Consider the following 21,002-nt stretch of genomic DNA (forward strand, 5'->3'; position numbering starts at 1 on the left):
TGAGTCCCTTCTTCATTCCACTCACCCAACTAGAGCCACATATATTGAGGTATTAAATACTAAATCCTGAAATTCAATTTGGAATGTACTAAGGAGGAAAAATTTGCTAACAGGTTCCATCTGACCTATAGAAATCCAGTTAAAATATTAATATTAGAATCTAACTGCCACTTCATGTATGTGAAAAGATTTTATTGGCTCCAATTCACATCTAAGAAAACTTGATTTACACATTATTTATAATATATGCCATCTCTCAAATGTTTCACTCTTTAAACTATTTTCAGCCATAAATTACAATATGTGTACTTTCTTAGCAATGTTTAATATTTTAATGATAACATGTCAAAGTTAGCTGTTTCTGTTCTTTGGTTTAATTCAATGACTGTTTCCAACTCTTTATTGACAAAAAATTTTAAACAAACAAAAACACCACCAGTGTCACCTTGCATAGGACAAAACCCTGCTTACCTTACTCATGCAAATATTTCCAGTGATGACATTAAAAACAAAAGGAAGGCAAGCAGGATTTGGCCCATAATTTTAGGGTATAAAAACAGTAAAGGGAATCTGAGCGGATCTGGCACCTTAAGAATATACAAGATGTTTAGTGTTCTTTGCACAAATCAAAACAACATCCCCACACATACAGCAGCCAGCAACTTGAAACAATGAATGTAAAACTGTGCACTATAAAAAGAGTTAAAGAAAAATATTGTATATAAAAACCATTTATAAATAGTCTCTAAATGATGAAAAAGATACACATTTTCTTTTAATTCAGTGTAACAAAATGACAAAGTCAGAGAAATGCAGTGATGTTGTAGTCGTGTTAGTCCAAGGATATTAGGGAGACAAGGTGTGTGAGGTAATATCTTTCATTGGATGAACTTCTGCTGGTGAAAGAGACAAGCTTTTGAGCATACATAAAGCTCTTCTTCAGGACCTGTGTAAGTTTGAAAGCTTGTACTTTGCCCACCTTTTCTCTCTAAACTCAGGGAAAGATGGTTTCAGTAATTAGCATGCACATCATTCCTCATGAAAGGCAATATAAGAGGTTTGGCTGCAATATATACAGTTTCAAATTTTTACTCCTGGGGGAATTCTGCGCCACTGTGCATGTGCAGAATTTATGTCACCCATAGATTTCTTTGCTTCACAGCAAAAAAATTACTTTCTGATGGGAAAGCAAAGGGAAGCCACAAGAGTGGTCATGCAACCCACCCCAGCAGTATGTTTTGGGGGCCCAGGGCAGATGGCAGAGAGATAAATCACTGTGGGGCAGTAGGCGGGACTGGGGAAGACCTAGCTGGTGGCTCCTACCCTGCGCCAGGCTCAGCTGCTAGTCCCATCTGGACTGAGAGGATGGGACTTCCTCTTTCTTTGCATGAGACAGCTGAAGGAAGCTCTGCAAAGTCCCCCACCCCCGCCTCTTTCTGCACCCCTCGCTCCTCAGCTGCAGGGGGAGTTATCCCTGTACAGGGAGCTGCTCCCCCATCCATACAACCCCCATGCATCCAGACCTCCTCATACCCAGACCCTCTTGCCAAGCCTCATGACCCCACTCAGAACTCCCCCCCCCACCATCAGCCCCACTCCTGCTGCACCTGGACCACCCCGACAAGCCACCTGCACCTGGATCCCCACCCCACCAAGCCCCAACCAGCTGCAGCTGGACCCCCCACTGAGCCCCTTACACCCATGCCCTACCGCCAAGCTCTTTCTTCCCCACACCCAGACCCTCCAGCCTGCTGAGCCCCAACCTTCACCTGATCCCTCCTACAGAGTGCCATTTTCACTGCACCCAGAACCCCTCAACAAGCCCCCCACACACACACACACACCTGGATCCCCCAATGAGCCACCCATACCCAGATTGCCCCACATGAATCCTCTCAACCCACACCTGGATCCCCACACACTAAGCCCCTCCACACTTGGATCCTGCCTTGCTGAGCCTGCCTCCCCACATCTGGTGCACCTGCACAGAGGGGCAGGGCCCAGGGGTATTTCTGGGGCAGGCCCGGTCCTTGCGCTATGTCAGGATTGGGTACAGCCTTACCGCTGAATCCATATCCGGGGTGTGGGGGAGCTGCCCAGTGATCGCCCACCTCTGTGCAGCCGCGGGCTCCCCAGGCTGGAGCCTCCACATTTATTTGACAAATAAAATTTGCAGAATTTTAAAATATTGTGCAGGAAATTTTTATTTTTTGGCACAGAATGCCCTCAGGAGTATCAAATGACTTACCATACACAGATGACTTTCAAACTATCTTGTTTAAAATGCATCTGTTTCATGATTTTGGTTTCAGAATGTAACATGAAAAGATAAGCAATAACAAATACTGGGCTAAATTCAGCTCTCGGTTACACCCATTTACCCCATAGAAAAAAAATGTGTAACCGAGAGCAAAATTGGCCTACTGTGATTAATACAGAAACATGGCCATGATGCAGGTATTAAAAAGTATGATCTATCCAAACATTAAAAACCTGTCAGTCAAAACATTAGAGAAATAAGGTATTCTCTATTGCAGAGGTTCTCAACCTTTCTCTTTCTGAGCCGTCCCTCCCGCCTCCCCGATACATGCTATAAAAACTCCATGGCCCACTTGTGTCACAACTGGTTGTCTGCATATAAAAGCCAGGACCAGTGTTAGGGGGTAGCAAGTAGGGTAACTGCCTGGGGCCCCATGCCACAGGGGCCCCTGCAAAGCTAAGTTGCTCAGGCTTTGGCTTCAGCCCCAAGCGGCGGGGCTCAGGGCCCTAGGCTTCAGCCCCATGTGGTGTGACTTCAGCTTTCTGCCTTGGGCCCCAAAGAGTCTAACGCTGGCTCTGCTTGGTGGACTTCCTGAAACCGGGGGCCCTGGACCGCTGGTTGAGAACCACTGCTCTATTGTGTAACGCACTGGCTATTTCTGAGAAGTTAATCATTTTATCACTCTTGATTAGACAGAAAGAACCCCTTGCAGCAGTGCCTCTCAAACATACCCAATTACATGGGGAGCCACTCATTTCAAACCAATATTGATGTCGACATCATAATGAAACTTGCTGCCATCTCACTGCTTATTCCTGATATCAGAAACACAACCCCAGAACAGTGGCTAAACAAAAGGTGACAGACACTGGGCCAAGTCCTGGTCCCACTGAAGGCATGGGCAAGACATTGTCCGCACTTACACTTGTGCCGCCCCACTGAACTCATGTAGATCAATGGCCCCACACTTTCCACCTTTGCTATTTCGATTGCCTCTTCTTATGGGCGGGTCAGTGGCATATTTTAAAGCTGGGTCCTTGGCAGGTTGAGAGCTGTGTTTACACCTGTGAGCCCTATTTCGTAGCAGACTTTCTTTTCCCAGGGCCAGATCCTGGGGCTCTTACTTAGTTTCTCCTCCTTTAGCCTGGCAAAAGTCACATTTCCCAGACAACGAGTGAGGAGAAAGCTGAGGAGGCGCCTTGTGCTTTGGCCCCCACGATAACAATCAGGCTCCTTCCCAGCTCAAGTGAAGAGGTGTACAGTACATGCCGCCTGCTGCCCGCGGGAAGGGGCTGCGCATCATCCCCGTTCGCCTAGGAGCCGGGCTGCTAAACAAGATCCCCCGCCGCAGCCCGGCCAGCCCCAGACACACCGCGCCAGCCTCCTGCCCTTGCAAACACCAGCCTGAGCGGGCAACTTCCCCCCAGGTACCTCTCCGCTCCCCACCCAGCGGGACCCGCTTCCCCCCACCTGCCCTGCCAGAAGACGGGGCAAGACGGGCCGGTGGGGAGGAAGCCAGGTCCCTTCATCCCCAGCGAGTCCCCCCCTCGCTCACCTCAGCCCAGCCGCTCGGGGCGGACCGCGGCGGGAGACTCCCAACTTCGCAGCCCTTGGACAGCCCGTAAGTGAACGTGCAAAGGAGACCGCGCGTCTGTGCCCCTCCGGCCGCCCCCCAGAGCCAGGGGCACTCACCTGGCCCGGCCGGCGGGGGAGCGCTGCTCTGCTCGCCGCGGCCGCCCTGCTGCCGGGGCCGCTTCTGAGCCAGGGGCGGCGCGCGGCGTGGCCAGTCCCGGCCGCTGGAGCAGCCGCCGCCTGTGGGAGGAGGCGGCGGCGGCGGCGGCGGGAGGAGGAAACCCAGCAGCGAGGCGCCAGATGCTGCGGCGGTGGCCGCGGGTGCCCTCGGGGCGCTGCTCTTCGGGCCGCTGCTCTCGCAGGCGGCGCAGTCCCCGCGCGTCCCGCCGCAGGGCGCGCCCCTGCTGCCCTGACCCCCGGCGGCGTCCCACCCCCCTGGCCCGGCAGCGCCGGTGTTTCTGCCCCCAGAGCAGCGGGGCCGCCTCTCGCAGAGTTATTCCCGCATCTCGCTGATTTGAAAGGCTGCCGAGGAAACACAAAAACGGGGTGTGAACGCGGCTGCCAAACCACCTCAGCTTCCGGCTGGGGATCTGGGGGAGGCACCGACGTGAGGGGCAAAGCCAAGACACTGGCTGGCTTTCCCAGCTGGTCTACAACCCCCTCCAACGCGTTTGCGCCCTTGATCTCAGGAATGCCCGGTGCCCACTGGAACAATTCATCCTGGGGCTCATGCTTTAGGGTCCAATTCTCCTGGGCGCAGCTCAAGGCAGAAGCCTGTTTATTTTTTTCCTGAGGGAATTTGATCGGGGTCTCCTAAATCACTGGCGGATCTTTAGCGACAGCTGCTGCCAGGAAACAGCTCTGACAGGAGCGTAGCAAGAGAGGTATCTGTATACCCCCTTCCCAGTTTCCCGCCAGGAGTGCCTTATATTGGTGGGACAAGGTGGGTGACAGACAATATATTTTATTGAATCACCTTCTCTTGGTGAGAGAGACCAGCTTTGAAGTTTACACAGAGCTCTTCTTCAGGTCTGGGAAACACTTTTTATAAGCTCCAAAGCTGAACTCTCTCACCAAGGGAAGTTGGAGCAATAAAAGTTATTACCTCACCCACCTTGTTTGTCTAATATCCTGGGACCCACAGGGCTATAACACTTGAGCTGGCAGGTCGGTTTGCTTGAGGCAGCAATAAAAAGCTCTAGAGCCAGTAAAGTCTTAATGACCCAGTTTAAAATTAGACACTCATAACTGTAAATGTTGAATTTAGGATATTGAAATATTCTTACAAATAAACCACAAGGGACACGATACAATATATTAAATGTCTGTGTGATTTTCTGTAGGCTGAAGTAATGAACATGCAAAAATCTTAGTTGTGCAAAAGAACCAGTTTTATACTGGGTTAGGTTATACGCATCATATAAAACATGAATATTAATGTTAATGAGCATTTCTAAATAAAGGCAGTCTCCCCTGTAAGCCATAGTTTTGTTGTTGTTTTAAGGGTAGGAAATTATGTTGGAAAATTTGATCCATAAATGTTATTTCATTGAATTGGCAGATGCTTTGACTATATAAAAGTATCCAAACTAGACTCATACATATAAATCATATCAGCATAACAAAATAAATGGATCAGATTCATATGAATGAAATGAAAAATGAAAAAAAAGAAAAAAAGAAAAATAATCTAAAGTCATGAGGAAAAAAGGTCAGCTTATTAAATCAATGTTTCCATAATTTATGGCATTATAGTATTTTCTATAGCTCAGTAGTTAGTTGAAGGGGTAGGGAGAATGTTATCTTTGATACACATGGAGATCAAGAGGTATGTGAAGTGTGATTTGGTACAGTCAAAGAGGACCTGGCAATTAGAAAAGGTGCTGAAAAATCCATCCTCCAATATGAGATATTGAGAGATGGTATTCTCACGTCTAGAATCATAGAAATATAGGGTTGGAAGGGACCTTGAGAAGTCATCTAGTCCAGCTGCGTCATGCTGAGGCAGGACTAAGAATACCTAGACTCACCAATCTACTACAATTCTTTGAGGGGGTCAACAAGCATGTGGACAAGGGGAATCCAGTAGATATAGTGTACTTAGATTTTCAGAAACCTTTGGCAAGATCCCTCCCCAAAGGCTCTTAAACAAAGTAAGCTGTTATGGGATAAGAGGGAAGGTCCTCTCATGGACTGGTAATTGGTTAAAAGATAGGAAACAAAGAGTAGGAATAAATGGTCAGTTTTCAGAATGGAGAGAGAGGTAAACAGTGGTGTCCCCCAGGGTTCTGTACTGGGACCTGCCCGATTCAACATATTCATAAATGATCTGGAAAAAAGGGTAAACAGTGAGATGGCAAAATTTACAAATGATAAAAAACTATGCACATAGGTGCCAACTCCTTGGGTGATCCTCCTCCACCTCCTCCTCCACCTCCACCTCCTCCCCTGAGTGCACCACGTCCTCGCCCCTCCACCTACCTCCCAGCGCTTCCCACAGCCAAACAGCTGTTCGGCAGCATAGGAAGCTCTGGGAGGGAGGGGGGAGGTTCTGGAATGTGGCGTGCTCAGGGGAGGAGGTGGGGAAGAGGTGGGCCTGGGGCAGGGATTTGGGGAAGAAGTCAGAATAGGGGCAGGGAGAGGGTAGAGTTGCGGCGAGGACTTTGGGGAAGGGGTTGGAGAGGGGGCAGGGCAGGGGCAGGGCCGGAGGCAGAGGGAGGTTGAGCACCCACCGGAGCCAGTAGAAGTCGGCGCCTATGACTATGCAAGATAGTTATGTCCCAGGCAGACTACAAAGAGCTACAAAAGGATCTCTCAAATCTCAGTGACTGGGCAACAAAATGTCAGATGAAATTCAGTGTTGACAAATGCAAAGTAATGCACATTGGAAAACATAATCCCAACTATACATAGAAAATGATGGGGTCTAAATTAGCTATTAACACTCAAGAAAGATCTTGGCGTCATTGTGGATAGTTCTCTGAAAACATCCACTTAATATGCAGCGGCAGTCAAAAAAGCTAACAGAATGTTGGGAATCATTAAGAAAGGGACAGATAAGACAGAAAATATCATATTTCCTCTATATAAATCCATGGTATGCCCACATCTTGAATACTGAGTTCAAATGTGGTCACCCCATCTCAAAAAAGATATATTGGAATTGGAAAAGGTTCAGAAAAGGGCAACAAAAATGATTAGGGTTATGGAATGGCTTCCGTTTGAGGACAGATTAATAAGACTGGGACTTCTAAGCTTGGAAAAGAGATGACTATGGGGGGATATGATTGAAGTCTATAAAGTCATGACTGGTGTGGAGAAAGTAAATAAGGAAGTGTTATTTGTTCCTTCTCATAACACAAGAACTAGGGGTCACCAAATGAAATTAATAGGCAGCAGGTTTAAAACAAAAAAAAAAAAGGAAATATTTCTTCACACAACGCACAGTTAACCTGTGGAACTCTTTGCCAGAGGATGTGTGAAAGCCAAGACTATAACAGGGTTCAAAAAAGAACTAGATAAATTCATGGAGGATCGGTCCATAACGGCTATTAGCCAGGATGGGCAGGGAGGGTGTCCCTCTCCTCTGTTTGCCAGAAGCTGGGAATGGGTGACAGGAAATGGATCACTTGATGATTACCTGTTCTGTTCATTCCTTCTGGAGCACCTGGCATTGGCTATTGTTGGAAGACAGGATACTGGGCTAGATGGACTATTTGTCTGACCCAGTATGGCCGTTCTTATGTTCTTACATGTTTCCCTCAACAGTTCTTAAAAACCTCTAATGATGGGGATTCCACAACCCCCCTTGGTAACCTGTTCCATTGCTTATCTATCCTTATCATTACAATTTTTTCCTAATATCTAACCTAACTCTCCCTTGTTGCAAATTAAGCTGATTACTTCTTGTCAGACCCTTGGTAGACATGAAGAACAACTGATCACCATCCTCTTTATAGTAGCCATTAATATATTTGAAGATTGTTATGTCTCCCCTCAGCCATCTTTTCTCTAGACTAAACATGTCAAACTTTTTCAGTCTTTCCTCATAGGTCATTTCCATTCAGAGTGGAATAAAGTTCCCTGAAGTATCTCCTGTTCAGTGTTGTTGTCTTTCCCCTTTCCTAGTCCATGACCCTCCACTGCTCCATGTGGGATTTGGTAGACTCAGGCTCCCTGGAGTGCCAAAACTAGATAACATCTAACAAATTTGGCCCTAGCAGTCCCAGATTTTTAGAAATTATCCTGTCAACTGGATGTTCCAGCCAATGTAATGAGAGAAAAATGAATGACCAATCATATGCAGGGACTGGACAGGGAATTATTTTAATTGTAAAAGGTTTTTTTATTATTATTACTTTTGTTTTTGTAAGTTCTGGGCCTCCTGCAAGTGGGTGGAGTTAGTATGCAGGCAGTGGAAGAGGAGCTATGGCACTGTACTGAGGCTGGCAAGGAATTTTGTTGCCAGGGCAGCAGCTCTGTAGCTTCTTTGGATTGCTGCCTGTAACAAGTTTGGGTTTTGCACCAAATAAACAGTACATTTAGGGAGACGGGCAGGGAGCCCATGAATATATGGGATGGCATAATCCCCAAACAACTACAATCCCCAGGAGAGAGACAAACAGGACAGAAGTCTGGAAGGCCGCCATGAGATTAATGGAGATGCACTAAGACATGGATATCCACCTTTGTGTTGGGATGTCAGTTGTGGACAGGATATCAAGCTGGGCCAAGACGTTTGGGAGAAGGGAGAGATTGATTCACAGAGCACTGGAAGGAGTGTCACAGACTCCCAAACAATTCTGTGCAAAGAGGCTGCCAAGTGGTGAGCACAGGTAGAAGTAAGACTTTTTCACCTGCTTGGAAGGGGTGTGTGCCTTCATTGCTTTTGAAGGTTTGTCTACACTACATCTAACATTTAGCTGTTGCAACAGCCTGGCAGGCTTGTACTGCTTATAAAATGAGCAAGTATAAGCACCATTATATCCCCTTGCACTGTTGCAGGACCAGTTTCCTGTGAAGAGGAAATGAAAGTGGTGCAGTTGCAGTGGTACAATTAATCCTGCCAGTGAACTAAAAATGTGCATTATATGTCATATACATATCCATCTGTCTTTGGAAGCTGTGCTGGAAATTGTGGGATACATGCAACACTCTACAAAGCCTGCAACAATGGCAGGAAGTGCTGTGCATGAACATGGTGAGCTTTGTGCCTCCAAAACAGAATGGCTAGTATGCATTGCACTGTTGCAACTTGCACAAGGTCTATCACACCTGTGCAAAATTGCAATGATGCAACTTCTGGTCAAAAGGATAGGGGCTGCATTAAATTAAATTGGCGCTTTTCTCTCACCTTAGAATAGAAGTCCTAGAGTCTCAGTTGTGGCTGAGGAACACACAGCTCAAATTGTAGGGGCTAGGATGAACAGGTGGAGTAAAGCACCTTTTCATTCCTCCAGTGCTGTGCCAGCTGTTCCTGGATGTCATGCTGTCTGGAGTAGCTCACCACCATGTGTGCCAACTTCAAGACAGACTGTCAAGAAGCAAGGCAGAGACCCCAAACTGGCTGTCTGCTCTATAATTAGATTTCACCAACACAGTAACGAGTGTGAACTCCCAGAGCACTATAACAGTCTTGTCACGGAGCACAGACAGTCCACCCATTCCAGTCTATCTTGCCACCCAGGCAAGCTGGACTTATTGATAGATGGTTGCTATATACCAAAGATCACAAAATATTCACACTGCTCCCAGTTCCAAGAGACTAGACATTTATCCCAGGTCAATTTGTACTGTAGATCTCACACCAAAGACAATGCTATGGTGAACTTTCTAAGGATTTATTAACTAAGAAAAGAAATGAGAATTATTACAAGGTTAAAGCAGGCAGACATATATACACAAATTAGTTACAGTCTGTGGTTTCAAAAGGTGACTGAGTTGTAGTAATCTGTCAGCTTTGAATGTCTTTCAGGTCTAATCCAGGTTGACCCTGGGGATCTCATATTCTGTTTCGTAGCTCTGGCCCTGTGAGAGTCCAAACGGCAAAAGATGAAAAATTTTCTTGTCAGCTATTTTTATTTCCTTCTTCCAGAATTCAAGTTGATGGAATGAGCCCTTTGCATGTAGCTTCTTCATGGGTATGGGGGAAATTAACAAAATCTTTGTATTGTGATGGCCAATAATGGCCCATTTAGTTTCGATAGCCCTTCTTGATGGCAAGAGATGATCCCTCCTGACTGGGTTCACAGTTTCAGAGCTGTCAAGGTTGATTTCCCACTCTGGCACTTCGAGTGCAGAAGGTGGGGGTCCGCAAGGATTCTAAAAGTTAATACTGGCCACTCCAGGCTTGTATTAAACTCCCAAGGTTACAGCTTCTCTCTGACCTTGGATGGGTAGATGCTGCCACTGTCCAAATGCAAAAAAACCCCTTTGAACCTAGGAAGGCACGCTTGGGAATTCCTCCCTGTAGGATATCCTCAAGCCCTTTCATGCCCCCATCCAGAGAAGAGCTGAGAAAGAAAACAAAGGAAATCAGCTGTTGCCAGCAGCTAATTAAACAGCATATGCACAAACCTCTTAGGACACAAAAATCCAATCCTGTTCTTAAAAGAAAATACATCTGGAATTTAGGCTTTTTGCTTGATTAAAAAAAAACAATTACAAAATTAGGCATCAAGATAGCTTCTTGAGGTCCAGCTTAAAGGTTACAAGCAAAACAAAAGCATTTGGGGGTTAGCACAGAGGAGTCCACAAGCCATAAAGATATAAAAGAGATCAACCTAATCGTGTCTTCCTAGATATTCCTAATCTTTTTACATATCTGGGGTTTCAAATAAGTAGTTTCTAGGTATGATCTGATAGTTTTTTATACCTGACTTAAAGCTTCTTACAGCATAGTTCAGCCCTGTTCCTGTTCTGTGTATCCTTTCTCCGGAGAACAACAGACAGAAAAAGGGAAAGTTTTTTTTCACAATTTAAAAAAGTTCTAGCTCTCCCATTGGCTCTTTTGGTCAGGTGCCCACTCACTTCCTTTTACCTATGGGCTTTTTTAACCCTTTACAGGTAAAGCATGTAGAGAACAGCTACGAACAGGGATTTTACAGCTAATTGGTTGGCTGGGTGTCCACAAAAGGGAGCTAACTCCCACTTCATTTATCACAAGAGCAAACATTTTTTACAGTTACAAAGCAGTAACTTAAATATTATTATCTACCATGTGATGAATGTAACCCCCTTGGGGTTTAAAGAGCATGGCTCCTTTAAAACCTTGTCCTGAGGCAGAGGAAGTGCTGATTGTTCCAGGAAGAGGACATGCTGGTTGTTCCGGGGGATGGGAGAGGGGAGAGTGACAGTATGTGTGTGTCTGTAGCTCCAGACAAGAGTGATACAGTGAGCAGGCCCTCACATAGGCTATGTCTACACTACAAAGTTAAGTCAACTTAAGTTACATCGACATTCATCCACCACTGTAATTAAAACACTTTTGCACTTTCCACGCAATTCTCCCCTGTGACAGCAGAGTGCGTCCACAGTTGGTAGTTTTACATAAACAGAGAGCAATGCACCGTGGGTAGCTATCCTGCAGTATTTCATGAGCTTCAAATCTGATGATGACACCCTGGTGTCTGCCCTGCTGTGTGCCATAGACAGAAACAATTCAAGACTGTTTTTGGCATTCATGGCGCAGCTGCACACAGCGGACAGTCCAATTTGGGTGTGAGAAACAAACACTGAGTGGTGGGATTGCATCATTATGCAAGTATGAGATGATGAGCAGTGGCTGCAGAACTTTCAGATGTGCAAAGCCACCTTCTGGAACTGTGTGCAGAGTTCACCCCTGCTCTGTGGTGCAAGGACACCAAAATGTGAGCTGCAGTCATCGTGGAGAAGCAAGTGGTGTTCACTGTGTGGAAGCTGGAAACTCCAGACTGCTACTGGTCAGTCATGAACCAGTTTGGAGTGGGGAAGTCCACCATGGGAGTTGCAGTGATGCAAGTGTGCAGGGCCATTAATCGCCTCTTGCTACGAAGGACTGTGACTCTGGGCAATGTGCGGGAAATAGTGGATGGCTTTGTGGCAATGGGATTTCCCAACGGCGGCGGAACAATAAATGGCAAGCATATCCCCATTTTGGCCCCAGAGCACCTTGCAATGGAGTACATCAACAGAAAGGACTACTTTTCAATGGTATTGCAAGCACTGGTGGCTCACCGGGGTCATTTCACTGAAATCAACGCAGGGTGGTCAGGGAAGGTGTATGACGCATGCATCTTCAGGGACACTGACCTGTACTGAAAGCTGCAGGCAGGGACTTTCTTTCCACACCAGAAGATTCTAGTTGGGGATGTGGAAATGCCAGAAGTGATCCTTGGAGACCCAGCTTACCCCTTGCTCGCGTGGTTCAGGAAGTCTTACACCAGCAACCTTGACTGTAGCAAGGAGCGTTTCAACACCAGTGTCAGTGGGTGCAGAATAGCTATTGAATGTGCCTTTGACTGCTTAAAGGGTTGCTGGTGCTGCCTTTTTGGCAGGTTAGACCTCAATGAGGAAAATATTCCCATAGTCCTAGCAGCCTGCTGTGATCTGCATAACATTTGTGAAGCGAAGCATAAGAAGTTTCCGCAGGGGTGGAGCCTTGAGGTGGATCAACTGGCTGCTGCTTTTGAGCAGCCAGAAACCAGGGCTGTTAGAGAGGCTCAATGGGGAACTATTTGAATCAGGGAGGCTTTAAAGGAGCATTTTGACAATGAGCCTCAGTAATGTGGGTTTCTGTAATGCATTGAGCTAGGCATTGTTTTCTTGCACCGAAGTATGAATCTTGTAATGATTGCTGTGTGTGCATTAATTTTACAATGCAAATACACCGATTAACACTGTGTATGAATTTCAGCAGCAACCACCATGTGTAGGATGTCTTCTCTTTCTATAAATATGCCTTCTCTTTCTATAAGTACATTTTTATTAAACGCCGATGCAAACATTTCTATGTTCTGCAAGGGACATGAAAATCAAGAGCACATTTGCCCATGAAGATCTCATAGCTGGGTGTATGTCCAGCTGTCATTGTGAAACATGTACCTTTTGATGGAGTGCATGGGGTATTGTGACGAGCCAGGAACATGCGAGGAATTGAGGGGGGGGAGTGTGGGATGAGCATGGAAGGCAGTTCTGTATGGGGTTCAGGGGTAAGCGAGCTGTATGGGGCCATGAGTACTGGGGCTTGTGACCTTGCACTGGGAATAAGGCGGGAAGCTGTAGCTAGCTAAGTGAGGAGGTTGTCGCTCTGAGTGGGTTTGCAGAGAGTGGCAGAAGAGGGCACTGGAGGGGTTTGTTGTGGAAAGTTCACTGGTGCTAAAGATAACCAGGAGCACCCAAGACTCACCACTGGACTGGAGCTTTGCCTAGGACTCCTGAACTCTTTGTGCAGATGCAGCGCTCGGTGTCTGTCCTTTCATATTATGACACCACTGGGCCTTTGGATGTAACCCTGTTTTACTGCTCCCCCTATATTCCCACCTGTTGTTTTTCTCCATTCATCCCTCTGTAAATAAATATTTCCCTCTCCTGTATTCATTGGGGAGGGGAATGTAGATGAGGAGATCAACAAGAAGTGGGACAAAGTAACAGGAATTTATAAACAGAGCAGCGAAGCCTGTCTAGGCTACAGGCAGAAGAGAAGGAAGGCAGGATTACACCCAGCACATAGAACACTATAGAAACCAGACGAGCCCTGAAGAAAAAAAGTTTTAGACACAAAATCCCAGAAGCTAAAGGACAAATACCACGAGAAGTATAGCAAGGCACACCGGGAGGTCAAATGCCTTGTGAGAGCGGACAAACGGCTTCAGATTGATAATCTGGCAACACAAACAGAGGCTGCAGCTACTCGTGGTGAACAAGGAACCATCTACAAAATGACACGGCTTATCAGTGGTAATCAGCAGACACCAACAAACACTCTAATCAGGAACAAACAAGGACACCAACTAACAACCAAAAAAGAACAAGAAATGCACTGGAAAGAGCATTTCAAAGAATTGCTAAACAGAGAGCCACCTAAAGAGGAAACAAACATCCAGGAGGCAGAAGAAGATCTTGATATCAACACAGACACCCCAACTAAGGAAGAGATCATTCAAGCCATCAAAGCCTTAAAAAATTGGAAAGCTCCTGGCAAGGATAACTTAAATACAGAATTGTTCAAGGTAAATCCTAAATTAGCAGCATCTATCCTGGCCCCTTTATTTACATCAGTCTGGGAAAGGGAAAAAGTGCCAGATGAGTGGACCAATGGGTTATAGTGAAGATACCAAAGAAAGGAACTCTCAGTGATTGTAATAACTGGTGTGGTATCACACTTCTATCTGTGCCAAGCAAAGTATTGTGTAAAATCATAGTCCAGCATATATCAGAGGCAATTGATAGCATTCTCAAAAAAGAGCAAGCAGGTTTTTGGAAAGGGCGTGGATGAACAGACCAGATCTTCACTCTACGAAACATAATAGAACAGGGCTTAGAATGGCAACGGCAACTCTACATAAATTTGATAGAGTTTGAGAAGGTTTTTGATAACATTCACAGGTCTAGCCTATGGTGCATTCTGTGGGCATATGGAATTCCTTTCCATATAATCAACATAATCAAAAGCTTCTATTTCAACCTTACATGCAGTGTTGATCACAGTGAGCTCGGTTTTGAAGTCAAAACAGGAGTACGTCAGGGGTGTGTTATGTCTGCAATCCTCTTCAACATTGCCATCGACTGAGTAATGTGGCGTACAACAGAAGACATGCCATGAGGCATTAAATGGACACTCTTCTCATCTCTTGAAAACCAGGACTTCGCAGATGATGTCACTCTCCTATCACACACCCAACAACATATACAAGAAAAAACAACTCAACTCAACATATTCAGCCAGCAAATTGGACTGAAAATCAACTGCAATAAGACAGATATCATGACCTTTAATATTGCCTCACCATCACCAGTACAGATAGAGTATTATGTTCTTACCAATGTAGAAACATTCACATACTTGGGTAGCAGTATCAGTCAGGATGGTGGAACAGCCAGGACATCCAGAACAATATCAATAAAGCCAGGACCACCTTCAGGACCACCTTTAATACAGTCTGGAAATCATCAAAATACAACACCAAAACCAAACTCAAGATTTATCAGAGCTGCATACTTTCAACACCACTTTATAGTGCATAATGCTGGGGAATGAGAAAGTATGACATGTTCAAACTGTCTTCTTTCCATACAACCTGCCTCAGAAAAATCCTCCGTATCTTTTGGCCCAGAACAATCTCAAACCAAGACCTATTGACACAGTGAAGCTAAGAGGATCTGAGCACCATCATTGCCAGGAGGCGTTGGACATGGATCGGTCATGTGCTTCGGATGAAAATTGATTCCATCACCAGAGTAGCAATAAGATGGATACCTGAAGGCAAGTGAAAATGAGGCTGCCCAAAAACAACATGGCAAAGAGCTCCAGAAGCCAAGCTGCAAAGCCTGAGGCACAGCTGGAGAGCCATTGAAAGACTTGCCAGAAACAGACAGGAGTAGAGGAGCTTCGTCACTGCCCTAAACGCCAGAGGTGTAATAGGAACATGATGATGATGATATTCATTGTACTATTCCAGTGTGTGCGTTTATTCTGGGGATTTAGAACAGGTGTGTCTGGGGTGGAAGGGAGTTTTCCTGCTTCATTCCTGCTTGTGTCTTTTCTTGGCCAGAGCTGCCTGCAAAGCAGACTCCATCTTGGCCACCGGGGTGCTATAGTTACATAGAGGTATTATAAGTGAGACTAAAGCATTTCATAAAGCCTAAACACTAAACTCATTATTATAGGTCCAATACCCATCTTAACCATACTAATACACAGGTGAAAGAGACTGGTTTCCAGCAATGAATTTGTCATTGCTCAGCTGAGGCCTAAAGCCTTGTCAAAAGTAGGCACCTGGTCTGCTAGCATCACAAGTTTTACTTTGTATAGTCACTTACACAAGTGCAAAGGGCAATCCCCCACATAAATTATAGCAGTCTGAGGGCTGCTAACTTATGCCAGATTTCTCTACAATGTCAATGTGGCATGAAGATTGGTCTGTAGCTGACATCAGACACCAGTCTCTTATAATGGACCCAACCAAGCGTGTACCCGGCTTTGATATGCCATGCCACTCATGGGCCTTTCTGAACCAATTTGGAATGGGCCAGGGTCAATATGCAGCCAGCCTACACACCTGGGGCCATTGGCAAGATCCCACATGCAGTCGTGGCCAAAGACAGTCAATGTCACACTTCACTGATGACTGCCCTCTGATCAAATTTGATGGTGATCTGAGGGCTTTGCAGTCTGCTGATGAGACTGCTGCAAATTGACTTGTTAAGCTCCACATCCAATAAGAAGTATTAAGTGGTATATATATAGCCCAATCTCTGGATCCTGAAGGTGATTATATTCATCCTCAGAATTTTAAGGATTTAATGAGTATCTTACTTGCTTTATTTGCAAGCTTCAGGACCTCACACTGATAAGAAAACAACAGAAAGCATGACACTTGTGTTGCTGACAAGGGACTTTCATTCCAGTCCCTAGTGGATAGCAGTGCCACTTACCAATTACCCCTTTGTTGGCAATCTCAGCAGAAAGGCCAGTGATTGAAAGGACATGGAAACAGAAGCACCCGCTTAACCCTTGAGATGGCAAGTGGCAGGGCAGTTGTTGGAAGCTTACCGTGTTGCTACCTAAGCAGTTAGTAACCATTATATAAATAAGGCTACATTTCTAGAGCTGTCAGTCTAGCACCTTTCACAAGCAATACATTCTTCTGGATAAATATATAAAGCCTCTGAAAAAACAATCAACTGATGAATTTTCAAACATTGAAATCTATCTGCAACTAGGGGAATTGTCTACTTCTTTTCCCTCGTCTCTCAGATCAAGCTCATTTTAGGAGAAAAACATCAAGTAGGAGAGTCTCTGATTAAGGAAGTATTAACCATAAAGACTGGAGAGAAGGGGAAAATATTGCGTAATTTCCTATGCAAAAGACAAAAATATCTACTTAATTCGTGTTTGCAGTTGTCCAACACATCATGTAAAACTGGACCATGTCCACTAACATATTCAGAAGTAGAAACAAAGCATGGTTTCCTATTTGGTTATTACTGAGAAACTGAGATCCCGGACTACGTAAAAAACTTCATCCCCAAAGTGTATTTGTGATAGCTGCCTTGAGCTAAAAAAACCCTGTGTGTATTCACTACTAATCCAGCTATACAGCTTTAAGACCACTTCCAGTGTTTGTCACTATCACATACAAGCCAAAGGCTGAGTTCCACGAACAGGCTTATCTTCTTGAACACACTGGGTCTGATACATAGGCATAGATAAATAAATAATTAACAAGTTTTCACTCCAGTTGATTTTGTCACATTTTCCAGAAAACACCAAAAAAATGTTTATTTTGGTTTCATGAGCTAAAAATTGCTCACTTCCTCCATTATTGTTTGTTTGTGCAACTCTGGATACTGGCCCCTGGAAACAGCAAAATATTAATTCATGCTTAATAAGTGATACACCAAAGGATGGAAGCAACATATATGGTCACACCATATCTTTTCTTCATTATCACAATAATAATATGCCGAATAAAACTGCTTAGTCCTACAGACTGAGGACCTCCAGAAAACTCCTCCTCCCAAGCAGCAGACTACAAGACCACAAGTTTGAGAAGGGTGACATGCATATCAGACTGGTATTATTATTATTAAGTTTACATATTCTCCTAGTAGAGAGGTATTGGATTTCAAGTATGTGACAACATTCCAAGCATTTTATTTCTCACCAATGCTTTGAAAATAAAATTGCACCTATAACCACCATGGTTGAAATCCTGGCTCCAGTGAAGTCAATGGCAAAACACCCATTAACATAGACTCATAGAATATCAGGGTTGGAAGGGACCTCAGGAGGTCAACTAGTCCAACCCCCTGCTCAAAGCGGGACCAATCCCCAATTTTCGCCCCAGATCCCTAAGTGGCCCCCTCAAGGATTGAACTCACAACTGTGGGTTTAGCAGGCCAATGCTCAAACCACTGAGCTATCCCTCCCCCCTAAAGTCAAGATTTCACACCATGTATTTTCACAAGTCTTGAGTTGCTTTTTAAACTGCATTTCTTTAAAAAAAAGTCTCTTTTTTATATTTCCTAACCAGACATAAAGTTAAAATGATGTATCAAATTACAGCATTCATCTCACATTTGTAACCAGTGCCTTAAAATGTGAGATTCCAGCAATGAAGTACGAGCCTCAGAAAGTGAAAAAAAGATAAAGCAATCGTCCAATGTGAATGAGGCTTCTTTGCTTCTCATTTAATTGTTGCAGTATATGCTGAATGCTCATGTCTTAGGTCTGATCTACGCTACCAGGATAAGTTGACCTAAGTTACACTACTCCAGCTACGTGAATAATATAACCTAAGTTACACTACTCCAGCTACGTGAATAATATAGCTGGAGTCGATGTAGCTTAGGTCAACCTAGTGCGGTGTTTACACCACTCTGGGTTGACGGGAGATGCTCTCCCGTTGACTTACGTTACTGCTCTCGTTTCAGTGGAGTACGAGAGTTGACTGCAGAGCGGCTCTGCCATTGATTTAGCAGGTCTTCACTAGACCCGTGAAATTGACCCCCTCTGCATCAATCACAGCAGTGTCAATCCCCAATTTTTCTTTCTTCTTTTGCTGTGTGAAAGATTCATGGAAACAACACAGCAAATGGACTGACTATAACATTGTTCACATAATAATCTAATCACCAATTGCCCACTTCATTTCAAGTCACCTCCTCCAACAGGTATTACCTCCTTCTGCTTAACAATGTGTCCCAATTATATTTAGCTCAGACATTCTGCTTCTTTCCCCAGACCAGAAGAAGAGCTCTCTATAGTTCAAAAGCTTGTATCCTCCACCAACAGAAGTTGGTCCAATAAAATATATTACCTCACCTATCTTGTCTCTCCCATATCCTGGGACCAATATAGCTACAACACTGCAAATGGCTATCAGAAAAAGCAGTAAAACTGGCAAGACACAAAGCACTGTCAAATGCATACATATAACAAATTAAAATAGAGAAAAATTATAATAATCTTAGGTTTTACTTACAGTGATATTAGGTAAAAAAATCAGACAAAAGTGTGATTTTTAGTTGGTGGTGACTCTTGAAGATTAAAACTAAGGAGACAAGAAGTTTTTTATTTTAGCCCTGCTAACTGGAGTTATGGGAATGCACATCATAAAGAATCCATTCTTTTATAAGTATGAGTGTGAACTCCTACTGAAGTTGACAGAAGTTAAACACATTCAGAGAGGAAGGAATTGAACTGTAAGGGCTCAAGTCTGACATGCATATTGAGCACCAAAACGCTGAACAAGAGTTTATTTGAGTAACTAGAGAAAACTGTTGCCTGTCCAGGACACTGGTATCCTATAGAAGACACCTGACGCTTTTGTGCTCAAAGATTGCTGTAAGGGGCCAGTTTTATCTAAAAGTCAGAGTTTAGCCCAATTAATTATTAATAACCTCCTGCCAGAAGCTGGCAAAAATGAGTACATTTCATTAGCACAGTGTTTGCCAAGTACTAGCTGAAATCAACAATGCAAAGGAGCTTTCTTAGATTTGTAGTCAATAAAAAAGGAGCTTTTGTCTGTCTATGTGTGATGTTCACATGTTAGTTGACACAGAGATACAAATGCAAAATCCAGAACTCAGGGGAAGGATGTTTTTTGGAAGTATATCACTATATCAGTTTCCTCAAGAAAAACTAACAGAGATCCCATCCTCTGTTCAAGAGATAAAAGATAGATACGTATTATATCTAGGTGGCTTATTTCTACATACCAAGTTGCCAAGAAAATGCACATTTCACTAGTTTTTAGGAGAAGTATTGTTCAGAGAAATGAGTCAGAATACTCCCTGTCTGAACTTTTCTGAGATTGTTCATTATGCCATCAATCTGTGAAGACTGCATGCCTAATAACGAATGATACTCAGTGAAATCCAAGCTCTAATTGTTGATCCTCTTTATATAAAAACAACAAGGAGTCCGGTGGCACCTTAAAGACTAACAGATTTATTTGGGCATAAGCTTTCGTGGGTAAAAACCCCACTTCTTCAGATGCATGGAGTGAAAATTACAGATACAGGCATAAATATACTGGCACATAAAGAGAAGGGAGTTACCTTACAAGTGGAGAACCATTGCTGACATGGCCAATTCAGTCAGGGTGGATGTGGTCCACTCCCAATAATTGATAAGGAGGTATCAATACCAAGAGAGGGAAAATTGCTTTTGTAGTGAGCCAGCCACTCCCAATCCTTATTCAAGCCCAAATTAATGGTGTTAAGTTTGCAAATGAATTGTCACTCTGCAGTTTCTCTTTGAAGTCTGTTTTTGAAGTTTTTGTTGAAGGATGGCTACTTTTAAATCCTGGACGTCCCATGAAAGAAAAATCAAGCTTTCCATATAATTTAGTATAGGTTTAACAAATAAACACTCTTCAAAATGGAGATTGGCATCTTACTTGGTTGCTTCCAGAGCAGGTTTTTTTCAGTGAGGCTGTGTAGGGCTGGAGAGCTTATTGTAGAACTTTGAAGTCGGCTTAGTTTCCAGCAAGGCTCTGGTGCCCCTAAATATAAGTGGATGCAGACCTTGTGCTGTGTGTGAGCCATCACATTGACATGAGATATTGCTAGCAATGTCTCACTGCGAGGGATCAGGACTGTCAGTGAGATGTCTATTATCTGGTGAAGAAAAACAGCTAGTTTCTGGTATAAAAATTATTTTATTGTTTATCTATTGTTTTCTATCTAAAGATAATTTTCAGCCTTTTTTGTATGTATTTATTATTTAAAGTGTTGAAGTGATGGCGGTCTTAACTGAAAGTCACAATATGTCATTTTTCTGTGATGCCAGACAGCTCTTTGGCTAAGTGAACCACAGGAATTTTAATAAACCTCTGTGCTGTCATCTGACCAATGTCCTATGCAGACTTCATGATGATTGACAATTTACCTGAAATGGTCTAGCTGAATGATAAATTATAAAAATCCAGGTGTGGAATCCCTACTTCTGCCCAAATAATTTGCA

The 21,002-nt window shown here is 44.2% G+C and overlaps 1 protein-coding gene across 4 annotated transcripts in view; it reads right to left on the bottom strand.

Moving 5' to 3' along the window:
* The window catches only part of ADGRG2 (adhesion G protein-coupled receptor G2), a 107,959-nt gene extending 103,735 nt beyond the window's left edge, over positions 1 to 4,224 (bottom strand). For 3 of the 4 annotated variants that reach the window (XM_073356708.2, XM_073356699.2, XM_073356682.2), the window contains exon 1: positions 3,953 to 4,224. The gene's annotated coding sequence lies outside the window, so the exon portion shown is untranslated. Of the gene's footprint in view, positions 1 to 3,815; positions 3,869 to 3,952 lie in introns of those variants that run through there. The other variant, XM_073356690.1, reaches the window with a different exon arrangement.
* Positions 4,225 to 21,002: the final 16,778 nt, after the last annotated feature.

This window comes from Lepidochelys kempii, chromosome 1, assembly GCF_965140285.1.
Source record: "Lepidochelys kempii isolate rLepKem1 chromosome 1, rLepKem1.hap1, whole genome shotgun sequence".
Taxonomy (NCBI): Eukaryota; Metazoa; Chordata; order Testudines; family Cheloniidae; genus Lepidochelys; species Lepidochelys kempii.